Raw genomic sequence first — 9760 nt, forward strand, 5'->3', positions numbered from 1 at the left:
TCAGCACTGTTGTAAATGGCAGTATCCCCAGAAATGATAACTTGGCATTCATAGTACTGACATCTCATAGTCAATTACCAGACAGCTTTACTAATTAAGCTTAGCTTAGATTTTGATAAGGAGAGAAGTCAAGGGCCTGCCCAGGGAAGACAGCCCACAGAATTGCAATGGCATGCCCTTGAGCGTCAGAGGAATATGCTTAACTTCTTCGGGGATGAATTCATTTCAACAAACTATAACCCTGCTCACCAAGCCTTACAGATTGTAATATTGTAACCGAAGTTATCTCTGGGATTGTGAAAACATTTATTTTCTTCCTAAACTTTTTTCATCTTTTCTGAATACTCTAAGAAAAAAAAGTTATATTAAATATCTCAAAGGTAAACAACCAGCATCCTTTGGATACTAGTAAGTTTTGCTTATAAATTTTTCATGTAAAGTCGTTTTAAGCATCAAAAATCAATTCATTAAAGGAGTGCTATAGGCTGTTGATAAACCAGAGGAAGATAAGGATTATGCATTTGACTGCATCAAGAAAACTTCATGTTAGCTTTCAATGAGCAAGCATGTCTAATACCTAACTTCAAATTTTGCTACACCCCCCCAAAAGAAAACAAACCATGAAACTACATACAAAGTAAACTACAAAATGAATTTTTTAAAGCAAAAGGTTTATAAGATATTTGTAGGAAGAATGAATCAAATGGTTGACTACTTACAATCTGATGATATTGCCTTTTTTGTGCAGACACCTATGAAACTGGAACCTCCTACGGGCTGTGGATCATGCTTCTTGAGCAATTCCACCGACACAATTTATTCAATAGACACCTTCTTCATTTGTTCATTCATAAATGTACTGAATACTTCCTCTATTTGTCAGGCTAAGACAGGCTATGCTGCAGTAAAGTATTAATTCTGAAATCTCAGAGGCTTAGACATACAACTAGTACAGTTCAGAGGAAGCCCTGATCTACACTATCAGAGACTCAGACATAGAAACTCCACCAAGTTGTAGCTGGAACACATGGCCTTGTAGAATGTCACAGAAGGATAAGAAGGGAGAAGGAGTGGAGAATTCTCATCTGTTCCCAAATATGTCAAACTCCAAGTGTTACACATAACTCCTTACAGAGTACTTGCCAGAACTAGTTACATGCCCCAAGTCTAATGGCAAAGGATCCTGGAAAATATAAAGAAGTACGTGGAATATCCGGTGAGTCCAATCAAATTTGTTCAAATGTTTATACCAGGCACTTTGGGAATACAAAGATGAATCCGTTTTTCAATACGTGTACAATCAAATCATGGAGATAATAAAATGAGCATGTGAATAATCAAAATCCAAAGCAGAAGGTGATAAGCACTAGGAACAAGGTACAGATAAAGTCATATGATAAATCAGAAGACATAAAGATTACTGCTATCTGGAGAGGTCAAAAAAGCTACATGGGATAAGTATTTGAGGTAGGCTTTGAAAGTTGTAGGATTTGTACATGAGGAGCTGATGACTAGAGATCATTCTGGTCTAAGAAACAATAAGGGCCTGGAAGAGAGAAATTATAGGACACTTACAGAGAAGAATAAGTGTTTTTCTAGAGCAAAGGTTTGACAAAGTCAGAAATAAAAATAGAAAAATTGGTTGGTCTCAGATTGTGAAGGAATTAGAATGCTATATTAAGATGCTTAGATTTTTTTTAAAGGTAAGAGTCTTAATGAGAGGTATGAAAGATGTTATTCAGGAAAAGATAGTAGCAACTCAAGTGGGTTTGGAAGGGAAGAAAATTAATGGTAGAAAGGTCAGCTATCAGGCTATTAAAGTTGTTTTGATGAAGAGCACTAGAAAGAGGAAGTAAAAATAGAAATTAGGGGACATATATTAAAAATATTTCAATCAACAGAATTTGATAGCTGATTAAACATGGAAAGAGTAAAGATTGACCAAAAGGTCTAGAATTTGGGGGAATGTAGAGTTCATAAATATCATTAACAGGAATTTTTAAAAACACAGGAAGAGTAGCTGGTTGTGGAAGAATAATTAGTTAATGTTTGGCCACACAGAATTTAATGTGCAGATGAGACACAAGTGAAGGTATCCATCTGGATACTGAAATGTGAAAGGTCAATCAAGGTCAAAGCTGGTGATTCAGATTGAGGTGTCACCTGGGTAGAGAGGATAATCTAAGTCATACAGTTGGATAGGTATACCAGGGGAGATAGTAGAGGGCTAAGAAACAGGCAAAGAATATATCCTTAAGAAAAACATATTTAGGGGTGTCTGGGTGGCTCAGTCGGTTAAGCATCTGACTCTGGGTTTCTGTTCAGGTCCTCATCTCACAGTTTGTGAGTTTAATCCCTATAGTGGACTCTGAGCTGACAGCATGGAGCCTGCTTAGGATTCTTTCTTTCTCCCTCTTTCTGCACCTCCCCCCCCCCACCCGCCTGCTCACTTACTCTCTCTCTCAAAATAAAGAAATAAACATTAAAAAAAGAAATACATATTTAAGAGCCCAAAGAAGAAAAAACAGCATCCAAGGAGGTAGGGAGAGAGCACAGTTGAGGGAGGAGTTTCAAGTATGGGCATCTTCAACAATATTTAATGCCTGATGGTGATGATAACTCAATTGGCAACTGAATTTCACCATTGAATTTGCCCACTGGAAAGGAAGTGGGGGGAAAGATGACACTTGCTTAAAAAATAAAGAGATTAAGGGAATGTGCCTTTTGGAAAGGGAGAGAAAAAGTGTATAGGCTAAGAGGAAAGATAAAATATAGAAAGAAAAATTGTAGATTCAAGAAAAGGAGGAGATATTGAAGAAGCCAGTGGATAAGGATAGAATGAGCACCTGGTTCTCTTCACCTACTATACTCATCACCCAAAGAAGTTCCCATTGTTCTTGCTTATGTTTTAAACCATTTTAGGTGGACCCACCATAACTCCACTTTCTGGTCTCTTCCTGCCTCTCTTGGATCTTGACTGCTTCCCTGTAGCCCTGAAGTCTCTCCTTGCTGTGGGTGCTTGATACTTACCTCCAATACTGATATTGGCCTTCTTCTTGGTCTACAGCTCATGTGCACCCCTAGAATTTAGCCAGCTCCCATCTAGTGTAGGAAAACACCCTACCCAATCTAGTCTCTCCATAAGACCCCAACCTGGTACAGGCCCTTCAGAGCAAGGATTAAATTTAGAATGTAGGAAATTGACTTCTTTTTCAGAAATAGAAAAGAGAACACAAGAGAGATGAATATTGAGAAAAAGTTTGAGCTGGAGATGAGGGAGGCTTCATATCAGAGAGCTTGTAACTTTTCAGTGAAGTAGAAGGCAGAGTCATCTTTAAAGCATGAAGGTGGAAATAGCAGAGTTTCTGAAGGATAGGAAAGGTTGCATGTAAGCCTAATATTTGTAATTTGTATCGCTTTTTCCAATTGATTTCTATTATAATATTACAGCACATTATTACTCAGATCTACTAGACTCTAATTCTCCAAATGGAGAATTCCAATATTATCAAAGACTTTTCTAACTGCTCTTTACCAAAGGCATTCTAATATCTCTCTCTGGAAGGCAAATGAATAATCAACATAAGATTTCATACAAAAAGCATCTTAAGACATTCTGTTTCTAAAAGTTCCTCAATAACTCCAGTGGAGTTAAATGGCACAATAGTTATCCCACTGCTTCTAAACCTTAGTATAAATCATTAATCAAAACAGACAAACAAAGAGAACTGTGTGAGATTGACTGGAACTGGATTGGTTAGGGATTCTGAAATCAGATGGGATTCGAATTCCAATTGTATTACATACTGGCAGTATAGTATAGCAAGAAAGCAAAAGGGCATGGTGGCATCAGACTTCCTGGGTCCAAACCTACCTACTCAATGATGGCAAATGATTCCCATAAAGCCTCAGTTTCTTTTCTTTTTACTAAAAATTTTTTTATGTTTATTTATTTTTGAGAGAGAGAGAGAGAGGGAGAGAGCAGGCAGGGAAGGAGCAGAGAGAGACACACACAAAGAATCTGAAGCAGGCTCCAGGCTCTGAGCTGTCAGCACAGAGCCCGACACGGGGCTTGAACCCACAAGGGTGACATCATGACCTCAGCTGCAGCCGGATGCTTAACCAACTGAGCCACCCAGGCACCCCAAGCCCCATTTCTAATATCTATAATATTGATGTTATAACCTGTAAAAGAGCAGTCACAATGTAGACAGACCTCATAGGATTATTGTGAACATTACATGAAGTGGGTCATATATTTAGGGTTAAGAGCATGAGCTCTGCAATCAGGCTGTTTGAGTTTGGATACCAGCTCTGCCACAGTCTAGCTGTGAGACTTTAGGTGAGCTACTCTCTGCGTCTTCATTTTCTCAACTCAAAAATGGGAATAATAGTCTGTTCTTCAACAGGACTGCTGTGAATATTGAGTGACATGATAATACAAGGCCCTTAACATAGTGTCTGACATATAGTGAGCTCTTTATAAACACTATTATTATGATATAGTCAGCACAGTGCCTGACATATAGTCAGCACTCAATAAATGGTTTCAAATTATTCTAAAAGGAATGTTTTTAGTGTCTCTTCAAGATGATTCTGATCAATAATAAACATTGGTTTGCCTAAAGCCCAACTGATAATGCCAGCATTCCAACTACCACTAGTGGAATATGTTTTTACACAGTTGTAGGAAGTTGGACTTTGAAAATTAAATTATATTAGAAATAAGGATGCATTTAACACTGCACCTGAGCATACATATATAAAGCATGAATGCTCTCAAGACTTGAAGTAGCTGCTCTAACAAGAACAAAAACGTGAAATAATTTCTAGTTGAAGAAACACCATAAAAATCAATGAATGCAGAGCCACAGGCAATGATGCCCCTGCTTGGTTAGGAAATGCTAGGAAACAGCAGTGCTGGCTGACCAGCTGGGCCCGCTGCCAAGAGTGCCAATGTGAAAGAGCATTGGGAAGATGGATACATGTTGACTAAGAGTTATTTTGGTTGTGTAAAAATGAAATTCTTCCTATATGTTGTGTTGAACAGGGTAGCGCTGATTTCTTGGATGTCTTTTTTCTCACTGATTTATATGGACATTTTATAGCAGTGACTAGCACATAGTAGGTACTTAATATATGATGTCTGTATAAATGAAGGAAGAAGTGCGGAGTCCCAGTAGAAGACACATTGGGGATCCTTTGGACTAAGCAGGGTCACCTCCTTCAAGGGACACTGCTCTTTCATCCCAACTCTCAGATGTCTCCACCAGGCACCTCGAGATCTTGTAATATACTGGGTCCTGGCTTTGACCAATATTTGCCTTATGGAGATGGACTGGCTTAGATTTAAGCTTTCAGTCCCTGCTTGTCCTGGTTTCTCCCTTAGATGTGGCTTCAATTCTGGTGACTTGCCCTTTCCTAGTTTCATTTCATCTTGCTTTTACTTTGCAAGTCTCCACCCACTTCCCAGTTAAACCCAAGTCGTTGGTTTTCACTTCTTGGCTTTCTGCTCTCTACATCTCTTACCCATGGGATAGAGGCTTTTATGCAACTCCGGGTACCTGAAAGCTCTGAAGTTAACCTCATGGGTTCTGTCAGTAGTGCTTACTCTGCCCATTACCCCCCAAATATGCATGGAGGAATACCACCCCCAGCTCAAGGCCACGTTGAAGGCCATTGAATTCCTAAATATTTTGAAAACTGAAGTCCATCTCCTAATTCTCTTATTTCTCCTAAAATCTTTCTCCTTAGCCTTCCAAATACCTTTGAAAGAAACAAGAATCTGTCCAGCCTCTTGGCATGGCTTTAGTTTTAGCTAAAATCTTTAACCTATAAACGTAAGCACAGCTACCTTAAAGTTTAGACTTCCTCATAAACCTCCAATCCAAGAGGGTTAGCGATAAAAGCCTCTAGTGATAATAATTACAGTTTCCTGCTTGACTATTTTGGATAATCCACAGCTCAATTGTGGTGGATTTTGAAGGATGCCTAAAGGTGGTTGACTGGGTCTGGAAGTTTCAATGGTAATCACCAGAGCTATATCTTAGTCTTGGCCTAGATCGCTAATTTCATTTAGTTTACTCAGTTTGGTCTGGAATAAAGCCATTCTAAATGAGTTTCAGGAAGTTCTCAATAGTCAGTCCATTTGGGCCACTGAAGTGGAAATAGTTGTGACTATGTGCAGATTACTGTGCCTACTGACTGAAACTGATTCAATGCCCCCTTAAATACCAGCTCAGGTATCTTCACTATTCTCAAACTTGGTGGCTTCCTTAAGGATCATCTTAAACTGAGGCACTTAAGCTAACCTGACTCCAACGTTCTCTTCCTCTTTGCACTTGGGCAGGTGAGGCACTATACCATTTACAAGCCCCCAGTGGAGAGAGAGTGGAAAAACAATCAGCTCTGGAGTAATGAGGCCCTTATTAAAGGATGAATATCATCATGGAACAATCCCAGAACCTACATCTGTCAATCTACATGCTTCAAAAGGTCTACAAACCTAAGTAGTTTCAGGAACTATAAACTTTGCCTGATAACTAGAGACCACATCTATTTTTATACAATGTTGTCCCCAGTATTACTATATTAAAAATAGTCCATGGAGCTCCATGCCCATTGCATTCTATGTGAATGACACCTTCAGAAACCAAATAGTGCTGCAGCCTTTTTTGCCCCACTGAAATTGAAACCATTGATGGCCAACTTGAGAAACCAGCTACTCATGGTAACTCTTCAATTTTACTAAACAACTCTAACCCTTAATGTAATATATATCCCTCTTTTCCCTATAGGTCTCAGAATTTGTGGTCCACCTTAGACTTAGCACTTTGCTCCCCTAGAGAGGTCTATGGTTTTCTTGGACTCTGTCCAGAAACCAGCAGCCAAGCAAAGCCTTCTTGAGATATGCTAGAAGCATCAATACTTCCAGTGAACTTGTAGTACAATGGAAACTGCCATCTTGGTGCTGGGAGCCCTGGTTCTAATGGGCTATGTTCATCCCTCCCAGAATACAGATGTAGGGACTCTGAGACAGATACCTGCCTAATGCACGTACATCATTGATGTCTTAAGGGGAGATGATTCTAGAGAACTGACATTTACAGTATCATATTCTGATTAATATATATATAATATATATATATATATATATATATATATATATTATATATATATACACCCATATTTCTCCATCCTGACTTCCAACTTTCCAGACTGCTTAAGGAAAACAAGCCAAGCATCATAAAAGACCCAAAAGGATTTGAAAATCACAAAGATGATATACCCTATATCTATTCTAGTATACCCAGACTATCAGGGTCTTTCCTCCCCCAAGCAAATGTTCTGAACACACCGTGGAGAAGTATTTCCCAAAGTATCCTCTAGAGACTAACTACATCAGAATCACTTGATATTTTTACTTAACATGCTTAATCCTAGGCCCTACCCCAGACCTACTGAGTCAGAGTCACTGGAAACAGGCTCAGAAATATGCAATTTAAATAAGCCCCTGAAGTTATTCTTATATCCACAAAATCTGAAAACTATAGCTGTAGCAGCATCCTTCTTAACTCAGCCCTGAGTCATCATTTTCAAAAATCTATTCTGCAAGTTTACCACTCTCCATCCCCTGCCCTAACCATCCACCCAAAGTTACATAATATGGGAGAGGAAGTTCTTGACCACTAAAGCAGCATAAAGCCCAAAAGAATTATTTGGAAATAGACCATGTTTCCAATAATGACAAAAACAGGCTGTTTCAACCAAGATCAACATTCAAGTGTCTAAAGATTAAGCCAAAGTTCCATTCACTGGTTTTCAGTCCCTTCTGGTGCCAAGGTCAGGCCAGGTTAAACAAGGACTAGAGCAAACCATGGCCAAGGTGTAGTCAAGTAGGTCAAGGAGAAGTGTTGGTAGCCAGGAACCCAGAAAGACTGGTGGAGCTGAGAGCATTAAATACTGGCAAGGAGCTGGAAGAAATGTGGTTGGATATTTAAAGTAAGGTATAGTGCTAGAAGAGCTAAGACAGAGGGGGCGAGGAGATACTGAACACAGTTATGGCAAGAAGATATCCCTGACAAATACCCAGAAGAATTCAAAAAACAAGCTAATCGAAAAAAAGAAAGAAAGAAAGAAAGAAAGACAATACAAAAGAAAGAAAGACAAAAGAAAAGAAAAAAGAAACAGGCTATTCTAATAAAGGCCATGTTACCAGACACATCAAACCAATGTAAGACAGGAAGTCATATGACATTGGTCAGAGGAGAGCAATTTATATTTTAGGAGTCCTGTATTACAGCTTTTAACCTAGTCAGCTCTAATTTCTCACAAAATGAGAAAGGTTTCTAGTAGCTAAGTGTATGCCATGATTTACAAGCTGCCTTCTATTCAAGGTACCCACTATATTAAGCCAGGCTAGAAGCCAAATCCAAACTTATGCAGAAGAAAAAGTTTATAAGTTCATGTCACTGAAAGGTCCCTAAGTAGTCTTGCTTTAGGCTCAGCTGGATCAAGATGATCATCAGGGATGAGGATTTATCTTTATCTCTCAGACAGAAATTCTCCCTGTAGTGGTTGAAATGACCTTTGGCAGATCATGACATCCATCCCACTAACATCCATCCCACTAACTTAGTCCAGCCAGGAGCAATAGCATTGTCTTTACTGATAGCTTTGAGAAGAATGTCCCTCATGAGGACTTCCATCAGCCTCACTTGTGATACGTGCACTGCGTTACGGGGGGGGGGGGGGGGGGGGGTTGGTTGTACTGTGGGACACAGTGACCAACACATCCCAGTTTGCCTGGAATTCTTCCAGTTTTAAAGCTGAAAAAAAAAATCTATGTCCTGGGGAATCCCCTCGGTTCCAGGCAAACCAGGAAAACTGGTCACCTTACTTTTTTCCCCACAGGAAAGAGCACTTCTGTTACAAGATGAAGAGGAAGAGGGGCTGAAGTAGGGGGAATAGTCACTTCACTCAGGCTGGATCCATTTGGTATCTGGGTAGAATCATGGTAAAAGCCTCCATCCCTTCTCTATGACCACACTGGGGCAGGTTGTCTTTTGGATCAGGCTGGGCTAGTGTGACTGGCCCAGGCTACCACCTCAAAGGATTTCATCCCTCACTAGACTCAACCAGGCCCTGAAATTTCTCTCTCAATATTCTTTGCACCCTCTCCAGGTCCTTAATTGTTCCTAATTCCTGACCTTGATCTGATTCTCCTCTCTGGTGACCTGGTGGCTTGCTCTTTGGTTTTCATGCTTGGGTTCACCCTGGTTTCTGGCTTCTGGCTTCCGTGTCTCTGTACCTCGTGCTAACTCTGATCTGCGTGCTCCTCTGATGCCACAGCTGCATCTTGCTTGGATGGGTCTCTTGTTCTTTCAGTAGGGTCTTTGCAGTCTATCTGCAGCTAAGGTGTGCCAAAGCCTTCCTACTCATACAGTTCACCACTGCCCCCACCTGTTTCCAGGTGGAATTCAGCATGGCTGTCCATCAAAATCCATGCTACATTGTGAGATTGAGACTTAATCTTTATAGTCACAGCTATTAGCTCTTTAACCGCATCCCACACTTGCCGGCCCTTGTCCTTTCAGTTCTCCAGTGCAGGTACTTGTATTCCCATTTCACAAATGGGAACACTGAGGCTTAGAGGAGTGAAGTAACTCATCTACATTCATAAAGTCAGTCAATTCTGAAGTTAGAATTCAGAACCTTGAGCTATTTCTACTGTGCCATGCTGACTCTGCCAGGCAATATG

Source organism: Panthera pardus, unplaced genomic scaffold (genome assembly GCF_024362965.1).
Source record: "Panthera pardus isolate Hobbes unplaced genomic scaffold, ASM2436296v1 HiC_scaffold_24, whole genome shotgun sequence".
NCBI lineage: Eukaryota > Metazoa > Chordata > Mammalia > Carnivora > Felidae > Panthera > Panthera pardus.